Here is a 17,522-nt window from a genome sequence, read left to right as displayed (position 1 = left end):
AAAAGCCCTAATGGTGAAACAAGAAATGAAATTGATTTTATACTTTCTGCTGATCCCAGCACAGGGCAAGATGTAGAAGTGTTAGGTATGGTAAACTGCAGTGATCACGGGTTAGTGAGGGCTAGGTTTCACCTCAATTTGAAGAGAGAAGGAGTAAAATTGGTCAAGAAGAAACAGGCCATCTAGACGCAGTAAGGATAAAAACGGACAAATTCAGGCTGGTACTTGCAAACAAGTATGCAGCCTTAGAACAGCGAGAGGTAGATGCCATAGAGGTAATGAATGAAATCGTAACTAGGCTGGCTTCAGAAGCAGCACTTGAAGTGGGAGGGAATGCACCAAGGCAACCAGTAAGTAAGCTCTCTCAAGCAACGAAGGACCTAATAAAGAAACGACAAAAAATGAAACAGCCCAACTCGAGAGATCAGATAGAATTCGCGGAAATGACAAGACTGTTCAACAAAGAGAAAATAAAGGATATTCTAAATTATAACGCAAGAAAGAGTGAGGAAGCAGTAATAAATGTACTCAGCATGCAATCAGTGAGACGAAAACTTGGCATAGGACAAGGCAAGATGTATGCACTGAAAGGTAAGCAGGGCAATATCATCAGCAATTTCGAAGATATAGTAAAAGCAGCGGAGAATTTTATACTGACCTGCACAATACCCAGAGCAGCCAGGACACCTCCTTTGAAAGTAGTAATGAACAGGTTACAGAGGCTCGTTCTATAACTTGCGATAAAGTTAGAAGCGCGTTAGAAGACATGAAACAAGGAAAGGCGGCAGGTGAAGATGGAATACCAGTCGATTTAATGAACAATGGAGGAGACATAATGCTCGAAAAACTTGCGGCTCTTTATACGAAATGTCTCACGACTTCAAAGGTCCCAGAAAACTGGAAGAATGCCAACATTATACTAATCTACAGAAAGGGAAACGTTAAAGAATTGAAAAATTATAGGCCCATTAGCTTACTCCTAATGTTACACAACATATTCACCGAGATAATCTCCAATAGAATAAGGGCAATACTGGACTTTAGTCAACCAAGGGAACAGGCTGGCTTCAGGAAGAGACACTCTACAATGGATTACATCCATGTCATCAATAAGGTTATCAATAAATCCGCAGAGCACAATGGGCCTCTCTATATGGTTTTCGTAGATTACGAAAAGGCACTTGATTCAGTAGGGATAACATCAGTCACAGAGGCATTACGTAATCAAGGAGTACACAACGCTTATGCAAATACCTTGGAAAATATCTACGGAGGTTCTACAGCTACCTTAATTATACACAAGAAAAGCAGGAAGATACATTTAAAGAAAGTGGTCAGATAGGGAGACACAATCTCTCCAATGCTGATCACTGCGTGCTTGGAAGAAGTATTCAAGCTATTAAACTGGGAAGGGTTAGGAGCAAGGTTCAATGACGAATATCTCAGAAACCTTCGATTTGCAGATGACATTGTCCTGTTCAACAACACTGGGGACGAGTTACCACAAATGACTGATGACCTTAACCTAGAGAGTATAAGATTGGGATTGAAGGTTATTATGTAGAAGACAAAGATAAATAGCTGGGAAAGGGAACAAGAGTTCAGGATCGCCATTCAGCCTCTGGAGTCTGTGAAGGCGTACGTTCACCTAGGTCAATTATTCACAGAGGACCCTGATCATGAGAAGGAAATTTACAGAAGAATAAATATGGGTTGGAGCGCATTCATCAGGCATTGTCAGATCCTGACTGGAAGCTTACCATTATCATTAAAAAGAAAGGTGTACACAATCAGTACATTCTACCAGTGCTGGCATATGGGGCAGAAACTTGGAGACTGACAAAGAAATTCGAAAACAAGTTAAGGACTGCGCAAAGAGCGATGGAACGAAGAATGTTAGGCATAAGGTTAAAAGACAGGAAAAGAGCGGTGTGGATCAGAGAGCAAACAGGGATAGCTGATATTCTAATCCACATTAAGAGAAAGAAATGGAGCTGGGCAGTTCATGTAATGCGTAGATTAGATAACCGGTGTACCGTTAGGGTTACAGAATGGGTACTAAGAGAAGGAAAACGCAGTCGAGTACGGAAAACGACTAGGTGGGATGATGAAATTAAGAAATTCGCAGGCGCAAGTTGGAATTCGTTGGAGCAGCACAAGGGTAATTGGAGATCGGAGGGGGAGGCCTTCGTCCTGCAGTGGACTTAAAATATGATGATGATGACGATCATGATGGAGATTATGATGATGTGGCGAACCAAACGTGCCTGTTTTATGAAGCTCTATGATGCCTGCAAGCCCCCAGGCTTTTCATTGCGGCCTGTAGTATCCCTGATATGGCTTGGTACACTTGGACGAGCATAAGGCTCGTGACGATGTTCTCGGCTTCCGACCACCGCAGTGGCAGGGTAATAGCCAGGTCCTCAAAAAAAGAAACATCGTACCTGAATTTGAATCTGAAACATCGCTGAATCTTCAACCGACGCCTTGTTAGTTAGTCGTCGTCAATTCTGACCGTAAATATCCAAAAAAGCTGAAAAATCTGAGCACCGCACAAAGACAGCGACCAAACAGATTCACTTCTTCTTTCTGTGTCCTTTTTCCAGGGAAACATTCTTCAGTGTAGGTATAGAATGAAGCCTGATTATCACTGTTAGGTGCTGGATTTCCGTAATAATCCTTTTCATTTTCCATTCTTTACGCCCTTCGTCAGTGGGTTGCAGAAATCCACGCTCCCGCTGTCACCATTATACACTCGGCGATACAGATGCTAAGAAAGGAATATATTTTAGCGAAAATGTTTCTCACAGATTTGGCCCCTAAATTGTTTCCTTCACGTCCTTGTGAGCTGGAGGAGCGTTCTAAAGAGACCAAAGAAACAGACCTAAATAACGCCCACGCGGCACCCCGCTTGGGTGCCTCACCCCAGTGCTGCCCCAGCAAGATAATTCTCCCGCTCACATGACCAGCCGGATTTCATACGTATTTTTCGTCAGAGATGACCGTTTTATTCGTTCCCGTGGCTCGCCTCACATGACTTCGCGATGAATAACAATCACTCCTACATAGTTCATAGTTTAGCTGGAGTAGCGACACGAACAGTTTGTATCCCAATTGTTTATTTCTTTTATTTAATAAAAGCTGTCAATCGCGTAGTGATAGCATAGTACCATAATTCGCCTAACCGAAAAAAATATAATGATCGCTTTTTTTTAATGCAGTCAGCTCAGAACGCGCGCAAAATGCTGCGCGCATTCTTGGCTTAGAGTGTGTATACACGGGTTCGTATACACGCATGAAATTCGAATGTTGGTGAAAATGTGGTATCACAAACTGCCTACGCAAGCGTCACCTTCTCTCCCCTATTATTCCGTCGTTTAAAGCTTTTGGCAAGCCGATCAAGAGTCGAGAGAAAGGATGCATAGGAAAGCAGGGAGGTTCAACAGAGGTAGTTCCGGTTGTTTTCCCTGACCGGGGCAATGAGTGGGAGGATAAAAAGAGAAAGTGAGCGCGCCAAACGGCGTAAACTATAGAGCGAGAGGGGGCGGCGTTCTAATGTCTATCTTGAAGGCGCGTAGACCGCAGGAATCCTAGTAGCGTGAATATGGCCTTGTGCACGGAGGTTTTTAGGAGCACTGGCCTCGAGCTTTTAGTTAAAGCAAGCAACATTGAAACACCTTTATAACGTGCACAGATTACTGCAACATGTCTACGCAGATGGTTCGGTACAAAACAGCTCTGCTGCTGCAGTCACCAACCCGGCAAGGTCTAAAGATAGTAAGCTAGAAACATCATGTGGGACCGCATCGACGGGGCAGAGCTTGCTGCACTCCGTGCTGCACTTGATTTAATTAATCAGGAACCACCGCTACAATAAACAGTTTTCTGTGATTCCAAGGCACTTAAATCAGTGCATGCAAAGCCCAATACACCACGGACCCTATGAACAAATGCCTCAGAAATTCGACAGACACACTATCGCAGCCACGACGAGGGACACAACATAATATTTAAATGGCGTTCAGGGCATCGTAACATCAATGGGAATGACCATGCTGACGAAGCCGTCCGATCTGCACATTAAAGTGGTCAATGAGTTTTGATTCCACTTTCGCGAACCGATGCTGCGGCTGCGGTTGATGTCCCGTGAATGTATGTTGCCCCTGTGATACTTGAACGTTCTCAAGATGTATCGTATGCGCTCGTTGTCTCCGGATATACAGATACATCTGCCGCCTGGTTAGCACGACTTGAACTAACCATGTCTGTTCACGTCAACGGGACGTATTACGTGACGCGTGATATCCATGTAGTATCCACGTGACAAAGCTGCGCTCTATTTGGCGCGCGTTTTGAATTTGCATTAGAAAATGACATCGTTCATGATTTGTTGCGCGTTCGAGGAATTGAAGCCTCGGACCAGGGTCACGAAGTCAGCAGCTACCTAATAAAGTAAAAAAAAAATATTTTGGTCGCCGTCAGGTGGGAAAGAAACAATAGTAAAAGGAGATGAAAGAAAAAAAGGTCATGTACGTTAACCAAACTGCGTAATCTTCGTGCGAAGCCCTTCATTCATGGTGCCACCTGTAGGCCAGGTGGCAAAATGCAAAGTGCAAAACCCCACCAGAAAGCTGCTTAAGTGGTACTGGGAAAGGTTAACTGCCCTTATCAATAGAGGGCAAAGAGACACTCGGCAATAGCCTCTATCTGGGGCCGGCGATACATTTCCGGCTGTTTTGAAGCCGCAACGGCTTTCACAAAAGCGAGGCCGCCAAAAGACGCGGCGCGAACTCCCGCTGGTTCGCCAAGGAGATCCCAGAGCACCAAGACTCAGAGCCACCGCATCGTGGCAGCCCAAGCGCGCCTTGGGAGGGTGCAGCGGTGTCTGAAGCGACTTCCCCGGAGAGCGTAACGATCGGCTTTGTCTCGAAATGGCTACCGTTGGCATCATTAGCCGGCAGCCAGGCCATTTCCTGTCGGGGCCCAATTCAAGCGTCACATTCTGGACGCATTCCGGGTGCATTCGGCTCGCGCGGCTCATCGCTCGCGACCATCACGGCCCGGCTGGCGCGAGACAGAGCGCCAAGGCGCGCACGCGAATCATCGACTGCGGCGCGGTGCAACCTTGTGACCCCCGGGCACGTAAATTTATGAAAATGACGAGATGATGGCTTCTGAATCCTCGCGGGCTGGGAAAGAAAGAAGAAAACTTTCAACACGTGAGGTCCATGTTGCTCCTCCTCTTGTGCTGCTAAGCCGCCCCCGCTGTTACACCGGCGGCTCGCCGGGGGAAGCCTTCCTCACGCGGGCGCCTCGAGAAAAGAAGTTTGCTTCCCGATTCATGGTGAACCCGACCGTGCATTTATGCAAACGCTCCGGCTGAGATGTTTGCTTTTCTCCAACGCCGACCCTGCGTTGGCTTTTTATTTTGCTCCATGCATCTCCTTCCCTCGACCCCCCTCGCTCGTTCCAGTGGGGTGGTGGCGCCGAGATGGCTCTAGCGAGTACGACGGGCCCAGAAGGAAATCGTTCACTGCGTAAAGAATGTTTGCGTTTTGCCGAAGCCTCTTTTTCTCGAGATAATTTTTTTCTTCCCTCCGTGCTCGCTGTTTGCCAGCGCTGATGCGTGCGGCCATTTTGCCTGCTGGATGTGCGCCGTTTGTCCTTAGCTATGCTGGAAGAAACACGCTCAGTTCTGATGTTCTTGTTGACATCGATGATGCGAAAGAGATTTGCCTAGACTAAAATGCTTTTAAATGCTCAACAAGGCCAAAAAGCAACATAGATGAGTGCCGAGGCAGTGGCTACAGAAACGCCAAAATGACATCCGGGAAAACATTTTCTTCCATTTGCGCGGCTGTGTCGGCGTTGAGCCGCCCTTTTAGCCATTCTCATCATGAGTTGTCCTTCTTGATGCTTTGTACTTGAACAGTCTTGCGCGCTTATGAATGTGCATTCTGCTTGCACGAATAAACTTGCTGCTACGCACCTCAAAAATGTCCAAATTATCATTATTAAGGCGTCATTTCAAGTATTGTCAGCATCTAATCTCGTGAGTGCATCCAAGGAGATTCTTTAATGCCCACTTTTAAATTCGTTTAGCTGTAACGAGGCAAGGGAATCCAAATTTCCGTTATTCGCTTGAGTGCGCTAGTTCTTCTGGAACCCCCACCAACGCACATACATCTTGTAATCTTTCTATTTATACGAACGTGACTGCGTTTCTATGCCTTTGAGTAAGGAAAGATCTAATATTGCATCCCTTGCCCATTTCAAGTACAAACTAAACACTTGTTTTGGGAAGGCTGCGTATATGCTGGAAGCGTCTTGAATGGCGCAGTCTAAATGCTGGCTGCCCCTCCCCCCCCCCCCCATAAACAAACATAAATAAATATATACATATCATCACGAATACTGCACTTCAAGGCCACATAAGTCTCCCAAATTACACCAAGCTTGTGCAAAATATACCGTAGAGTCACGACAGCTGTAAGGGCGGCCATACGAACTCAAATGGCGAAGAATGCAGCTGAAGAGCGAAAACATACATATTCTAGCTATGACCACACCATGGTGCGCGCGCCGGTTGAGTTGTGCGATGCTGCTGGCACGTCAAATTCTCTTATAAAGCAGGTAGTACAGTATCACTTATCTTTTACTTTCGACTCACCCTAACTGTGTACCTGCTCCGACTGCATTCAGTCTACACAGTACTCCATCACCCTGGCAGCGTGTCACGGCTGGGTCGGAGGTCTTCTGCCGCAGTTTATCAGTCCGGGTCACGCGTTTCAAAAATCTGTCTGCAAATATTGACCGTGAAGCTAAGGGTGATGCCGCCAGGGCGGCGAGGCGACAGCTTACCGCGGCGTACTAATGGGGCCTAATCCTTCGTGTAGGGCGCAGGCAGCAGGCTTAAGATGACGCCGTTGCCGGCCTAATGATATTTTAAGGCCGCCGCCGCAGCAAATGAATTGCGCAGCGATTAGCCCCTGAATAACGAGTACAAACCGGCACTGGATGCAGCAGCTTTTACGGGGCTCGCTTCTCTCGACCGCCGCCGCCGCCCCCGCGCAGCTGCGGGGCCCAAGTCCCATGGCGAGAGTCGCGGCGAGCTCATTACGCTGATTTGGACCGGTTGGACGTCTGTTGCTTCGCCGGCACCCTTCCTCACCTCTTTGCCCTTTGGCTTAGCCGCGCAGCTCTCCGGCGCGCCCTCCCGCTCCTCCGGCGCTGCTGTGCCGCATTACGTCGGATAACGCCCTGCGCACGGGCTCTCCCCGGCAGCCCGGGCGCCAACTCTATGACTTTATTGGGTAATCATCCTACACTATGGCCAGCCAGAATGGCAGTAGGGTTCTGTCTTCGTGGCTGTTGTTGCCGACGTCATGCCACTCGCACTTCCCTCACCTGATTAGGAAATAATAATGACTTCTCTTAGTGCCAGAACATCCTCTCTAATGCTTAATCTCGACAGCTCATGATATTGACAGTACTGATTTTTTTTTCCTATGCGCACACAGTAGGGCCTGGTGAACAAGCTCAGCTAAACCGACAAGAGCGCACGGCCACATATTCACGATATTCGTTTAATTTAGTTGGTGAACTCAGAACCTCGAAATAAGCAGACGACGAGTCAATAGAGCAGCAATGACATTCAGCGATCGCGTAGTCGTTTTTTGTTTCGACTATCTTTTGCGTCACTTAAATATGTCAGTATCGCCATACATGTAACATTTGTGCCATCGGATGATGAGGGTCACCAGCTCTCGGATTTGCAACGCACGGTCCAGCTTCTGCTGTAGCGTAGGATGGCACGACACATCAACCTAAATGATACAACATTCCCACCAACACACTGGTTGTTGAGGAGGAAACATCTTTGTTTACTACAAGGATAATAAGTGGTGCCATAATTATATGCGAGTAGTGACGTGTATAACGCGCTATGAGAGCTTTACGCCAGATGCGCTTAATAGACTTGGCGCAGTGCGTTATTTCAAGCTGTGCTGTGTGTGATTCATATCAACCCTGCTATTCTGCCTACTTTCCTTCTTGGTGCCGATAAGTGATATGCCTCCAACCTGCCCCGTCGCCATAAATGTTCCGGTTGTGTAAACAACAAAGGCATCCAAACCGCAGGGTTGCCATCCAAACAGCAGGGAAGCATCGCTGTTATATGTCTTTGTAAAGCTGTTTGAGCCTGCAGCTGGCAATCGCCTCCCTAAGAGTTTGAAAATTTATTTAACGTCTGTGTCTCGCGTAAAGAAAACCACTGAATTCGCAGTACGAAATGTCACCTTCAAATTCTCTTTCAGTGTAACTAGAGAACAACTTAATTGAAGCTCAAGCAGCTGCATCGTTACTAGCAAGCATTGTTCGCAACTCTTAGAGAAAAAAAAAATTACGAGCCATGCTTCGGCTTGCGCGTGGTGTTATTTCATCTTCGCATTTAATGCGCGTGTTTCGTAAAGTGGTTCTCTACACATCTCAATGTCTGGTCGTTTTCATGAGAGGACAGATCTTTGCCGACAATCATATCAGCGTTTAGTGCGGCTGGGTTTACTGCGAATGTACTTTTAACGCCGTGACTAAGCGTTTCCTTTTCGACGTGTTTACTGCATACAGCAGTCTTTATGATTATTTTTTCGCGGAAGAGCACAGTGTGTACTTTCCTTTCGTTGATAGAAACATTTTTACATAGCCTGAACGCAAAAAAAAAAGAAAGTGCGTCGCACGTTCTCGCCGAACGTTTTTTTCAGAGGCGCCAGTGGATGCTTCTCGGGCGCCCCTCGCGTGGCCGCATCGCTCGGCTGCAGCGAAGGCAACAGACGAACATGACAAATTTCATTCTTGGTGGCCATTAAACGCGCTGGATATGGGCGTCGTTTCAGGCCACTTAACGTACCGTGGCCCCCCGTGCATTTTCTCTTCCCTCCCGCCTATCTCTGGCCACGTCGACCCTTTTCTCTGCCCGTGTAGACGAGGCACGCGCGAAAAGCGCGCCGATGCAATCGCCGTCCGCCGCGCACAGAGCGAAGGAGCGCCGCAAAGAGCCTCGAACAGCGTAACAGGGCTCGAGCTGCCAAGAACGAATGCGTGGTGGCGTACGGGAAGGGGGAGACGGGCGGAAAGTGCGCACAGAGAACACAAGTGCGCGCTCGCGGGAAGCAGCGGCAAGCGCGCGCACAAGCCCAGGCAAAACCGAACTGGAAGGGAAAGGCTCGCTGCCTGCATGGCCACCTACATACACCCCCTGGTCCCCGACTCGTTGCAGAAGCCCTGCCGGCAGCTTCTTTCGTTTTCGCCGCGAGGGGTCGGGCGCGCGTGCGATCGTAAAACCGGCCGCTGCCGATGCGGGAGACTATAAAACCTTGGGGGGGGGGGGGGGGGGGGAAATAATCAAATAAAATGCGTAAATAAATGATTTCCACTATTAGAATCTGGGCCGAGATCTTGAAGCGGCGGCCGCGCTATACGTGCTATTACGAGACCTGTTTAAAAATTTAATACTCTATCGGTGGCAAAATGGCAGCCCCAACGGCAAAGGCGGCGTCATTCTTGGCGCGCCTATCGCCTCGGCCGTGCCACCTGCCGTCGTTTTTTTTTTCTTTCTTCTTCTGCCTCGAGTGTGCACAATGTCGGTGCTGCGTACGGGGTTGTGAACCTACGATGCCTTTGCAAGGAAAAACAACTCGGCTGACAATGGCAAAGGAAGAGCTCTTTCCTTGTTGCTGGAGGAGATAAGAAAGTACAAGGATCAGAGTGCAAAATTTGTAACCCCTCTTCGGAAGCGCTGCTTGCCTTTCTCACGCCTGTTGCCCTTCTTTTTATTCATTTTCAGAGGTGCAGTGCCTGTTGTAATGAAGGCGGTCATCGAGGAAGGTCAACCGAGAAATACGTAGAAACGAATTTTACCATTTATTGAAGTATATTCATCAGAACCTGCTGCTTTTTTTACTGAAGGTACATACACATCGCGCTATTGCCCGTCGTGAGCGCATTTCGTACTATTTGGGAGCCGGAGCGAAGTGCAGTTGTAGATTTCCCGCGACCGGTGTTAATCAACACGTCCAGTTACACTGGTTAAGAGGTGAAAAGGTATACTGACTCCTTCCTGTAGTTGGGCTACCTAAAGGTGTCAGCCGATTTGAACAGGCTGAGACTGCTCTGGAGCCATGTGACACATATCACGGCACACTACTAAATATTTCGGGCGTATCTTGTCCCACAACAATAATCATAATCAACCTTCCGTCAACATTATTTAACGCTATTCCCTCATTACTTTCATGTCAGGAACGCCATGTCACGTGAAAACGCGCTCTTCGTTAATGACCTGAAAGTACCGTAAGTGCAGCGTTAAATGAAGTGCAAGCAAGCAAAAATAGGTTATTATTGTTGGAAGAAAAAGATAAGCCCAAGAGGTTGTAAATTGCAATGCTGTCGAAGCCTTGCAATCGCTGTCAATGCTTCAACCTCCGGGCGAAACTGTTTGTTTTACTTTTTTTTTGCCTCTTCTCCCAACTTTCCGGGCGCTGCTGCTGCTGTCATGGCCTTGCCCCGCGTGCCGCTGGGTTTCTTGCAAAACCACACGATGGCGATCGCCTCCGCGCATCCCGGCCGGCGCCGCCGCGTTTCACAGTTTGTGCGTATGGCACGTGCTGTGCTTGCGTTGCTATGCGGCAAAAATGCAGACGCTGGGCTGTGGAGGTGGCGTGCTGGGATGTGGTAGTGTAAACATTACAATCGTCCATATCCCGAAGAGAGCGCTTGAAGCTGGCGTCTCAACAGCGTGCTGGCCACATATGAAGAAAGAACACTTAAACACGCGCCAGAAAAGATGAGTTCGAGTGTGCACTTAGCATCGAGGACACCCAGAAAGAAGCGTCGCGCGGAAGAGGAGCGTCTTCGCAATGCAGCGAAGCGTGGTGTAGGCCGAGAATGTATGTATACAATGTATACATACATACGTACAGCCCTATAATTCCATTAAAACAGTAATGTTAAACTGTAAGTGTCAAACTTAAGACTTCTGCCACTATGTGTTGTGCCATTTTAGGCAATGCTGAACCCTCTCAAAGATTATGAGCAATGACGCACAAGAGCGCCTCAAGCAAACATGTCTCCCTGTGTGTTCTATGGACTATGCAGGCAAACAGCAGTGGTGCGCGCGAGGTAACGTTTAGCATCAACTCACCACTCTCGCATTCGACTAAGCACCAAAGAGATTACACATTCGCTGCCAACGACACCGCCAATTATCGCCAGTCAAAGCAAACAGCATACAAAGCTTCACTTACATCGATTCCCACAGTGCGGGGGATTCCCCCCCCCCCTTTTTTTTTATTGAATGGTCCGCTTGACGGCATATATTGATTGCAGTGATGATATTTACGTAGCGTTTGTTTTTTTATATTTAGGCCCTTAGAGGCATTGTGTAAGGAAGGAGAGTACGCTCAAAGATTATACAATAATTAGAATACATATGTGAATACATATACAAAAAATACAGTAATGCCTTAGAGGACAGAGCCGGTGACCGGCGCATCTATAGCGAATGGTACATATATGTTTGCTGTCCTGGGGACGTATTCTCGGATGATCACTTTCGGCGTTACTAGCCCTTTCGTGTGACGTAGTACCCGGCACGTTGGATGATTCGAGCGGTTTTTCTCAACCAGTCAATCAGCCAACACTGAAAGTGATATCTCCGAATGTGACCGTCCGAGAATCCGTCCCTTGTGTTACACCAGTTGAGCACGTCAGGCAATGTCGCAGTATCCGTGAAAAGGAAGTCTGCGGGAGACCTCAAGAAAAAAAAAAAAGAACACTTCGGCGGTAAACAGTCATGAAAGCTATAGCCATGAAATAAGCGATACACGGTGGTGACATGAGTCGGTATTGTTTCCTACAAAATATGCTGCTGCATACTTTTATGCTATGGCTATGGTAAAGGAAAACGTGGCGCTATAGTGTCTACGCCCACTGCCGGTACAGCGCTTCACGGAGCATTGCAGTGACGGACATTACATAGATTTGCCGAAATTTTGCGCTCTTGGCTTGATAGGACTTTTTTTTTTTCTGTTGCGCTGCTGAACCGACGTTAGCATGCAGCCTAGTCGGTCCTGCGCTCTGCCACTGCAGTGGCTTGGGCGCACGCGCAGAGGACTTTAGTGGCCGACTTCTGGGGCACACTGGCGCGAACCGAGAAAGAAATATGGTGCGCCACCCGGCAGCAGGGCCTGCGCGTCGCCGTGTGCGCGCGCGTATCTCGCGCTGCGCCACGCAGTCGTCGTCGGCAGCTTGCTCGGAGCAAGCGCGCAGTGTGTCACTCCTTGTTGAGTGCGCTCGAGTGGGCTCGGAAGTCGTCTCACCCGTTGAGCCGCGCGTCGCCAGTGAGGATGCGTTTGAATCTTTTTCTTCTCCCGTGCGAGCGCGAGTGGCGGAGTCAACTTTCGATTCCCCGCTTCCGGCCGACTCTCCCTTCCCCTCCGGTGCTCGCCGAACAAGGCGGCTGCCGAAGCTCTAGGACGTCGTCCGGCGCTCAGGGGCTGGCAAGGGAACGGGGGACATTAATATTCGGCAACCGCCGCAGGGAGAGGAAATCGCAGCGGGGACTCGGAAGAGGAGGGTCCCGGCGTGACAGACCGTTTGTCTCCAATCACTTTCTGCTCTCCCGAAAACGTCCGCCTTCTATTCATCTTGGGCCCCGCTCCGCTGGTGGGACCTCCCTTGTCGGCTGCTTTGTCTCCCCATCTTCGCCCCCCCTCCCGTGTGTTCGATCGGCCGCCGCCGCGACGAACGGCTCTGCCCGACGGTCGGCTGCCTCCGCTGCCCAGCTGCCGCGCCACCATCCGAGACGGCGACGTGGCGCAGCCGACCAAGACACCCTTCCGGCCCCAGTCGCTCGCGCGCTTCAAGGAACGGCGAGCCTTTTCTTGCCGCGACCAGCACCATGCCCCGTTTGAATTTTCATTTTTTTTCTAGCCGCGCATTAAAGCACCGTTGAAGAAGGGACGCAGGGGCGGGAGGGCATGTTCCGTGAGTGTGAGCACGTCAACTCTCGTCGTCACACTAAATGCATGGCGAGGTGCCATTGATGTTACTCACTAATTGAGCACTTGAGCTATAGTAAGCGCTGTGTACGTCACACCACAAAACGTTTTTGAATGAGGGAGAAACAAAAATAAAAGAAAAACAAAATTTTGTCGTCGTACCCTCATAAAATCCGCCAAAGTACTGCAAGGCGTGATCTGTAGTTTCGTACTTGGCCGTCACATTGCAGTCCGTGCTCAAGGTTGCATTTAAAAGCATAACGAGCTAATAAACTATTTCATGACACCAGTGCGCGGAAGGCTTTTCTGGTAGTGCGTGGAAGCAAATTTACAGGGAAAGAAAGGGACAGATAAATGTGTTGCATAGTACTCTTTACATATTTATGGTTCAGCTTCGTTCATATCAGATGCGCTGACTTCGCAGATAAGATTAGGAAAGGAATGGAATTGTGGGGTTTTACGTGCCAGAATCACGATTTGATTATGAGACAGGCCGTAGCGGGGGGCTCCAGAATAATTTTGACCACTAGGGGATCTTTAACGTGACCCCAATGCACGGTACACGGCCGTTTCTGCATTTCGCCCCCATCGAAATGCGGCCTCCGAATTCTGCAACCGCGGTGTCTGCTGCGTAGATCTGTCGCTTATCAAGCCCTCTTTTGATTTCGCGAGTTCAGTGGTGCACGAAAAAATCTCGAAATCATTGTTGGGTGCCATTCTGCACATACACAAAATGGAAGGGTCACGAGGTACCATTCCATCGTTTCCCTAACGCCAGCGAGGCAAAGAGGAGGCAGTTGTGCGCCCAGTGGCTGGGCAAGCCCATCACGGCGACGATGGTTGTTCGATCGCGGCCTTTTCACCGAGGCGATTACTTTCTTGCCAGGTAAGAAAACTTCCATAATTTCGTGCATTTCTGTGGGGGCGTCTATACCTAGATTGATGTGCAATTAAGGCTTTTAATTATTTGCTTCGCACAGCCGCCTACGTTGTTCCGGTTCTAAATATACAATTATATTGCCTTTCAACTTGAATCACGAGCGCAAGCGGTTGTCGCTAGCTTGGCATGCTTCCGCGCTAAGACGATTAGCGAATTTTAATGAAATCATCCGTGCTTTTCAGCATTAACCTCGCTCCACAACTAGCGCGCGCGTGAGTGACGGAACATGTTTCAGCCACCACGAATCTTGTAATATAGTACAGTCCACTTAAACTGAACTTGAAGGGACAGAAGAATGTGTCAAAGTATTTGGAGTTTCATTTAAGCGAATAACACAAATATCGCCAACAATCTGTTCATTGGAAAAGCGTCTGAATGATTTGATATTGCTTTGTTAAAAAATTGATTTTACTGCGCTCTGCTGACCATGCTGCCGAAGCTGGACCCGACACTTCGAGTGAAATGGTCGAGATACCTCTTTTTCAAAAAAAAAAGAAAAGACACGGTGACATTGGTATCTGTACACGCTTGGCGTCTCCAGCCATAATTCTGGACAGATGCCAGCTACCAGTACGGACCCCTGTACAAAATAGATCCACTGTGTGACTTTTGCATGCCGCGAGGCCTCGATAGACAAGACCAAGCACACCTTAAGCGCATAATACTCAACGTGACCAACCCAAACTTTTCAGGTGTAAGATTCCACTCACGGACTCGCCAATGTGCCATGAATGTAACGTCCCTGAAGACCTGGAACATGTTCTTTGCGACTGTTGCCGTTGCGCGTCAGAGAGACAGCCTTTGAAGGCGGCACTGCACCTTCAATGAGACTCGAGCTTGGAACTGCCGCACATTCTCGGCCCATGGCCGAGCACTACCTGTGCGTTACGCGCTATGAAAAGGCTGCTGACGTTCTTGCGGGCCACGAACCTTAACGAAGCTTTGTAAATATATATATATATATATATATATATATATATATATATATATATATATATATATATATATATATATATATATATATATATATATATATATATATATATATAGTGACGCAGAGAGAGAGAGAGAAACTTTATTGTGATTGTAAAGATTTGAAGGAGGGGTGGTCGGAGCCTCTCAGTCCAGGGCCCCACTGGCCTCTGCCGCCTGCCTGACCTGGCTAATTAAGGACTTTTGTCCTGCCAGATCGGAGCGGGCGAGCTGTGCCTCCCACTGCTCCATTCTCCTACTGGTGTTTGGCCTATGAGGGTGCTTAGTGCACTCCCAGGTTATGTGCATTAGGGTAGGTATGCCACCGCACCAAGGACAGTTGGCCCTATAACGAGTGGGATACATGGCGTTTAGCAATTTTAAATGGGGGAACACCCCGGTCTGTATTTTACGCCAATCGGCGGCCTCTTCCCCGTTAAGTTGTGGGTGAGGCGGCGGGTATTTTCTTCGGACTCCACGCTGATGAGCAAGGATGTCTTTGGCATTTAAATTGGTGGAATTTTGTGATGGGTAGTGCGGGTGGTTGGGGTTAGAAGAGGACGCCGTCGCTCGGTTAGTGAACCCTCGAGCTAACGCGTTAGCCTTTTCGTTCCCCTGTACCCCCGCGTGGCCCGGGCACCAGAGTAGGCGATGATGGTGGTTGAAGGATTTCGGGATTATCGCGAGGCTAGCCGCAGTCACGTGCCCCTTGAGAAACATGCGCCATGTCTCCTGGGAGTCCGTGACCACGACCGAGTCCCTTTGCGAACGCTCCGCGTGAGCGAATGCGATCGCCACTGCTAATATTTCAGCCGAGGTTGGGGATCCCGCGTGGCCGACGCGGTAATTTGCTGTTGGCTGACAGCGTTCACGACTGCCAGGGCGTACCTCCTTTGGTAGCGCTGCCCGGTCGTCTCTGCATACAGAGCTGCGTCCGTGTAGTACGTGTTGTACCTATGGTTGTTAGAGTAGGCTGGTTGAATGTGTTGCGCACGTGCTTTGCGCCTTTCTTTGTTGTACTCTGGATGCATATTCTTTGGAATTGGGGCTACTGTAATTTTGGATCTCATCGAAGGAGGGAGAGGTACGGCCTGCTCTGTGAGATAAATGGGGTATGCTGGGATATTGAGTCTAGCCAATATTGCCCTACCAGTTTTTGTGAAGCTGAGGCGCTCCCTCTGTCGCATCAGGGTGGCTTGCCTCAGTTCGTCGAAAGTATTGTGCGCTCCCAAAGCTAACATGCGCTCCGTTGAAGTACATTTAGGCAGGCCCAGAGCAGCTTTGAAAGCGGTTCGGATTATTGTGTCAGCCTGCTTTTCCTCCTCCCTGTTCAGGATTTGGTACGGTAAGCCATAGGTTATTCGACTAACCACTAAGGCCTGTACGAGCCTTAGGGTATCGTCTTCTCGCATTCCCGCTTTTCGATACGTCACGCGACGTATCATTTGGGCTATGTTGTTGGCTGTGGATTTGAGGGTCTTGAGTGTCTGTAGTGCTCTCCCGTCGCTATGAAGCCACAAACCCAGGACTCGCATCGTGGGTACCTCTCGGACTGATTGGCCCTCAACCACGATGTTAATCGATCCTCTGGATTTGTAGCCTTTCGCGTGTATCCGGATAACCTCAGATTTTTCGGGTGCGCACTTCAGGCCACTCCATCTAGAAAATTTCTCCACCGCTAATACTGCACTTTGGAGCGTATATTCCTTATCCCCTAGTGAACCTCTGCTCGTCCACAGCGCGATGTCATCTGCGTAGAGCGTGTAACCTAGGTCGGGTATCCGATCCAGATCGCTCGCGAGTCGACACATCGCAATGTTGAAGAGAAGAGGAGATAATATAGCTCCTTGAGGTGTTCCTTTGTCAGGCATTTTAAATAAATCCAAAGTGATTTGGCCAATACTGATGCTCGCCTCGCGGTTGGAAAGAAACGCTCTTAAGTAATTGTATGTGCGCTCACCACAACCCGCGAGTTCGAGTTCTTCCAATATTGCGGCGTGAGAGACGTTGTCGAATGCTCCTTTAAGGTCTAGTGCTAGGACTAGTCTCTCGTCGCCGTACGGTATATTAGTTAGAATTTCCTCTCTAAGTAGGAGGAACGCGTCCTGGCAAGATAAACCCGTGCGAAATCCTATCATGGAGTCCGGGAACCAGCTCCGCCTTTCCAGGTATCGCTGCAATCTGCTATGGATAACCCTTTCATAGAGCTTACCTAGGCAGGACGTGAGCGACACCGGCCGTAGTGTATCAATCGAGGGATTCTTTTTTGGTTTGGGGATCATGATTATTTTAGCCAATTTCCACTCTTGGGGCAAGTCTCCCTTGGCCCAGCACTCGCTATTAAATATCTTTGTGATTTTCGCTAGGGCTACCGAATCCATGTTTATGCATGAAATGATGGCATTAATTACCCAAAGGTTAACGGAACTTCAACAACAGTGCACGAAGGACTTCGAGAAACACAAGGGGTTCGTGGCGGAACAGCTTAGGGCAGTCTCGAAGGCTGTTCCCACCGAAAAACGCGCAATTGCGATAGGAGCGGGTTCGGCAAAAAC

General features: G+C 48.8%; 1 long non-coding RNA gene across 1 annotated transcript in view; it reads left to right on the top strand.

Moving 5' to 3' along the window:
• Positions 1–13,847: 13,847 nt before the first annotated feature.
• LOC139056380 (uncharacterized) overlaps positions 13,848–17,522 on the top strand; it is a 118,805-nt gene continuing 115,130 nt past the window's right edge. Inside the window, exon 1 of the long non-coding RNA XR_011512323.1 lies at positions 13,848–13,941. This is a non-coding gene — a long non-coding RNA (uncharacterized lncRNA). The remainder of the gene's footprint in view (positions 13,942–17,522) is intronic.

Source organism: Dermacentor albipictus, chromosome 1 (assembly GCF_038994185.2).
Source record: "Dermacentor albipictus isolate Rhodes 1998 colony chromosome 1, USDA_Dalb.pri_finalv2, whole genome shotgun sequence".
NCBI lineage: Eukaryota > Metazoa > Arthropoda > Arachnida > Ixodida > Ixodidae > Dermacentor > Dermacentor albipictus.
Note: the sequence above shows the minus strand (reverse complement) of the source record. Positions and strands in the feature narration are given on the sequence as shown.